A 6,013-nucleotide genomic window follows, 5' to 3' on the forward strand; every position below is an offset into this window, starting at 1 on the left:
CTGTGTTCATGAGGCTTTTCCTGTCTTAGTATTGTCCAGTTTGCTGAGAAGTGGCATAATTGAGTCATTCTTTCCTGCTTGTTTTTCTCACCAGCCTCGTATTAAACAATAACCAATATTTTGTATAATAAATATCTTAATACAATATTCGTAAATTATTAAGAACAGTTCTAAATCTGTCACAATGAACTCATGGGAGTGAATTGCTTTGTACAACAAGCACAGATTCCAAGTTTTTTTGGGCTGATGCTCTAGCTCATGCACGCAGTATTTAAATACTAAATAGCTAGGCCAAAGCCTAGCTTCCTTTTAAGGTAAAAATAAAGTACAAAAATAGCAAGAATTTGTTTGCTACCAAATGTTAGTAGTACTTTCCTTCCGACTTCCCATTTTCCTCCTAACCACCCTTTCTCCCCCCTCCCCCAAAGTCCTTTAGAAGCTGTAGTTAAGAGTTGTTGCAAGAAGTAATTGCAACACAATGAATATTTGAGTCCACTTGACAGATGTAATATTGTAGGTAACCAAGAAAGAGGGCTTCAGATGAGACTCTTGAAGACTGAGAATTCAGTGAGCTAGTGAGGAATCAAAGTAGGAAAGGAAAATCACGATTCCACTCCCAGTTGGTAAATTCCTGAGCAGTTAGGCTATCACTAATTGTAGCCAAGATTGCTCTCTTAGTGATGATTTTTGATGTGATGTGTAATTTTCTCTTGAGATAGCAACAATAGAAATACTACACATTAGCTTTTCTTTGCCTTGTAAGTTTTAATAGATTTTGGAATTACAAAAGATCTTGAGTAAGTTTTCAAAACACAACGTAATGGCTGTAGGTTTAAGGAATTTTGGAAGTCAGTAAATACGGAGCAATGGAACAAATCTCCTGCTTGAGAATTTGCGGTTCAGAGGAGATGTTGGAAATCCAAGTTAGCTTGATCTCCTCTTGGGGGGGGGGGGGGGGGGGGGCGGCAATAAGCAAAGTTTTGTCTGGATGAGGGAAGAGGGAAATGAATCCTGTGTTTAAACCTCCCCTGCAGTTGGTCTGAAAATTTGGAAACTCTCATTCTGGTGATTTTTCAGTGATGTATTGGCCCCATTAAAGTCAGTGGGAGTTTTGCCATGGCTTTTAATGAGGTCAGAAAGAGAATACTACATTTCAACTGCTTTTTTTAAAGTTGGAAATAAGTTTTATATTCGTTTCTATTACAGTGATGTATTCTAGAAACAAATCCACCTGTAATTAGATAGTATTTTCCATAGCGTGATAGGAAGAAGATGAGATGGAATAACCATCTCGCACTGCCTCAGGAGAACAACAGTCACTGTCAGCATTTTTGTTTGTTTGTTTGTTTGTTTATTTTTTACCTGTTGGCACACATAGAATTTGGGCACGAGGGATAGTTTAATTTAAGATTTCACATCTACAAGCTCCACCTTTGGTAGGAAAAGGCTGAAATAAATGGCATAATTCAAATGAAAGACAAGGAAATAGAGAATTGATTAGGATACTTCAGTGAGTTTTAACTATTTTGCAAAATATTTTAGTTATATTTCACATCTTACATTGTGCCAACAGGATCAAGATGATGCATTGTAAGTCTACGTTCCTTCTATTACCAGTGTATCTGGTTCATCTGTCTATGAACAGTATGGCATGTTTTCAACAGCCTGTCACAATAATGCACTCATTAATATGCATGTGCAGGTTTATAACAGTTAAATAATTATGAGATATGCAAATGTTTGCTCTCTTTCTGTAATTCACAAGTGACGATTAATCAAAGCTTTGCTTTCTGTTCTTCAAGTAAAAAGCTCTGCTCTGGAATGTTGTTTTAGTAGGCAATAATTTGATGAAAATATGAAGGTAGATGGAGGGGAAGGGAATCCTTTGCTTATTCTCTGCTGTTTGACTGAAGCTCTGCAACCACTTCAGCTTTAAAGTGCCTTCTCCTGTTTTGTTATCTGACTCTGAAGAGTTTTGATGACTCTGAAATGTGTTGCATTTAAAAAACAAAACAAAGACACACTGAAGTATCCAAGTGTCCTTCCCTCTTCTTGGTCCAGGTGCTTCCCGTGGTGAGTACGCACTGCTTGCCAGAAACCAGTGCCAGCAGAGCTTCTCGTGATCTGCAGAGAAAGCTTACTCCTAACCTTTTGGGACAACTTGTCTTTCCTAAGAAGTACCTAATCCTCGTCCCTGTTCTCTTGTGGCTGGGGAATGTGATGAACATACCTCTTCTTACGCTTGCAAGTCATGTATAAGTGTGTGGGGATAGAAATGCAAAGGTGGGTTGGTGTTCATGGTGGTATCTCCTGAGACTACTTTGAAGACTGAGTGGAATTCGGCAGGAGCCTGCCCTCTCCTCCTGAGCAGCAACTCCTGGAGGAATGTACCACCTGCAAGGGGACCAAGTGGGAGGAGAAGTTTATTTACTCACATTTATCACTCACCCAGAAAACGAATAATCTCTAATGCTCATCCCACATCGTCTCTCCTGTGTCATCCCTCCTGCCTCCGTGGTTTGGTGGCTGCCTTGCCCTATGAGGCAGGGTGAGCCAGCAGTTGACAAGCTTACTTGTCCAGTCACACCTAAGGATGGGAACTGCGTAAAGTGGGAGCTCACGTCGACCTGGGTGGGGGTCAGCTTGAGGTAATTGAATCTTAGTGTGTGAGCCCCTCTCTGTTTTAAATAATGAGTCTGCAAACATCAACATAAATAGGAGCCGCTTCCACTCTCATAGTTCAAAGCATTTTCACAGTGTTTATAACTGCTAATGAGCAATGTTTTGGAGAAAGCAGAACCCAGGCTCCCAGGATTTGCACATTTTGGGCTATGAGATGCTCAAGCTTGTGTGTTGTAAACAAGGTTTAGAAACTCCTCCGCATAGTTGTGCTTTGGACTGTAGCAAGCTTTAGAAGAAAAGGTCTAATTGTGCCTGGATTTATTTTATAAATTGGGACTTTCAGCAGTCTGTGTGGCCTTCCATTCAGCTGTTTGTTTAAGCCAAGCCAAAAGCCACTTATCTAAAGATGATTTATTCTCACTCTTGAGCTGACAGAACCAGGCTGGGAAGGGCAAAAGCTGAATTGTAGGGTTTATTCCGAGCCCCCATCTTCGGTCAAAACCATAAGGGGATTGTGAAGGACTGGCCATAACATCGTTCTGGAAGGTACTTGTGGGGCTCTTGTACATTGATTGTAGGACGCCTTTTTAAAATAAACAGCAGTAGTATATGATTGACTCAGATTTGAACTTTGCAGCTGTTCCTTCCTATCATCTGCCTGGTATGCCAAAGCAAAACCCCGCAGCTCAACGTCTCTAACATCAAAACCTTAATTCAAATATTATAATTTGGATCAGCTCCTGACTTTCTGGTTTTGGCAGTGTAAGCAAAATGGAGGCAAGTGTGTGTGTTTATCTAGTTCCGAAAAATAGATGTTATTTATTTACTTAGCCTATAGCAATGGTTTGTAGTAAAAGGCAACAGCTGAATATTCTTAGCTAGAGATGTGAAAGTATAACTCAAGGCAGAGTATCTGGCTGTCAGAATTGTGTTTCTGAAGAGGAAGAAAGTTTTAGTGATATTTTAAGATGGTTTATTTTGTTAGATTAAAATAACCAAAAGATTTTGCATTCAAAAACTCACTTTTATCCTTTCTGGATGCTGTGAGAATCTGACGTTCTCACTGACATCTTTTAACTGTGTTAAACTTCACTTAATGCAGAGCCTGACCATGAACATGGTTCAGGGAGCAGAGTAAATGAGGCTGAAGGCGTAGTTTCGACCCATCCAAGAGCTGTGCTGGCTAGCTGAGGAATGGCAGGTCGTATGGTGGAGTGGGATAGCGCCGCTGAGACCCTTGCGCTGGGGAGCTGCCGTGGCATGCAGTTCATGTTAGTGCTCACTGTGCAGGGCTGTTTCCCCTCCGGGGCACCCGCTTGCCCAGTGTGGATGGCCTTCTTCAGCACCTGCACAGTTGAATGCAATAGTAAAAACAGGGGGAGACCCAAATGACTAAGGGGCAAACCTAAAAAAGAAGTCTGCTTCCTCAACGAGAATTATTTTGAATAAGTTAATACCAAAGAGGTTAAAGGACCATTGTATATTTTGAATTTGGGCTGTCAAAGCAAATATTTCGACAGTCGGTCAGAAGTGGATATTGAGTGGCATGCTGTGAAGAACATACAGTTCTGTCATGGAAAAAACTTGTCAAGGGATGGGGAACTGAGAGGAGGAATAAACAGTCAATTTTCAGCCTCGCAAGGGCCTAGCTTGAGTTTCTGTCGAGCAAAAATGGGAGAAAAGGGGTGAGCAGAGTGCTGAAGGGAAGCTTCATGAAGCGCAGAGTTATTTAGGACAGTTTATAGCTGGAAAGACTTGGCTGTATGGCACAAACATGCTGTTGGAGCCGTGTGAGAATTGGTTAGGTTCATTTGGAAACTCAAGGTGGTGTGTGTTGGAAGGAAAAGGTTAACTACACAAGTGTGACTGAACTGTAACTTATCTCCAGTATTTTATCTGCAACCTTTCCCTGCTAAGTCTCAAAAAGAAGTGCCCCTGCTCCTCCTCTGGTCTATGCGCCATCCTACTTTATGTATTTCTGTCCATCTGCTTACAAAAAGGAGTTGTAGGTGAGTGGTATTCCCATTCGAGGGCATCACTAGTGCAAGAATAAATATATCCAGAAGCTCTCCTGTGAATAATGGTACGTTGCTCTGGAGATACGTTTTGTACCAGAATAAAGTACTCGTTACCTGTGAAAAGCTGATTTGTGAAGATTTCATTGGAAAGCTAAATATGTTCTGTTGAACTGTAGTTATTGGTGACATTTATTAACTTTTAGGTGCTGTGAAGTCTCACTATGTTGCAAAATGGGGAAGTATACGTTCCAGTAAAGTTCTGAGATTTGACACTACCTCCATATCATCTTTGGACCAGGCTATTTTGCTTATGCAGTGACTTTTCTGGAGATACTGTGTTTTAAAATGTTACTGTGATTTATTCTTGCACTTGTATTTCAAATGGAAAAGAACCCCATGGTGTGGTCTTTTCTTTCTGATTCTACTATGCATCCTATGTTTGTTATCAGTCCATGTTTTTATGGCTGCCAGTGTTCATCTGGAATTTCCACCTGCTTAAGTAAATGTGAACTTTGTTCTCATCTGTGTTCGATAAACAGTATTTTATTATGTTCAGCAGGTACAGAGTAAGCAACAACAGCTATGATGGATGTTCAACTCTTATGTCCCTTGCACCTCGATTAAAATCCTGGAATTACAAAGATGAGGAGTTTACATGGGTGCAGTGCTTGCACAGAAATACAGATTCTAGAGCTTTTTGGAACTTCTCTTAAAAAATAAAGACATTTTCTATTAAATTCTCTTTAATTGTGCTGATGACATCAGAAGAATGTAGGCTTGTAGTGGACTTATTTAAAGTGGAAATACTGAGAGAATTAACTTTTTTTGGCAGGCTGACACTTCAGCTCTCTGTTATTAAAAAGGGTGTATTCGAGTCATCAGTATGTCAGGTTGCTTGAAAACTTTATGCTTTTCCCAGCTTTTCCTGAAAAAAATGGAAAATGAGCTGAACTATTGTCTCAGTACGGCTAAAAGCACAACTTAATATGTTTTGCCTTTTCTTAAGGCAATGCCGTAACATCGAAGTAAGGGAGACAAAATTCACTTGTTGGCACGGCAGCTTAAGTCCGTGTATCTGTCAGTACCAGAGGAGTCTGCAGATCTAGACGAGGAAGAAGAGTAATGCAGATAAAATCTTGCAGATGATTCACTATAACTAGTATAGGAGAGAGTAGAAATTGCTGGATGATAATTCTGAATGTGTTGAAGATGTGGGTGTGTTTTTCGTTTTGCATTCAGTGGGACTAGGATTCAACCACTGGGCTCAAAATTCCTAAGAAATTAAATACCAGCTCCATGACCAAAAAAAATTGACACGAACAGGGATGTCTGTTTTTCTGGCATCTGCTAACCCCTTTGTGTTTGGCAGCAGT

This window comes from Gymnogyps californianus, unplaced genomic scaffold (genome assembly GCF_018139145.2).
Source record: "Gymnogyps californianus isolate 813 unplaced genomic scaffold, ASM1813914v2 HiC_scaffold_129, whole genome shotgun sequence".
Lineage (NCBI taxonomy): Eukaryota > Metazoa > Chordata > Aves > Accipitriformes > Cathartidae > Gymnogyps > Gymnogyps californianus.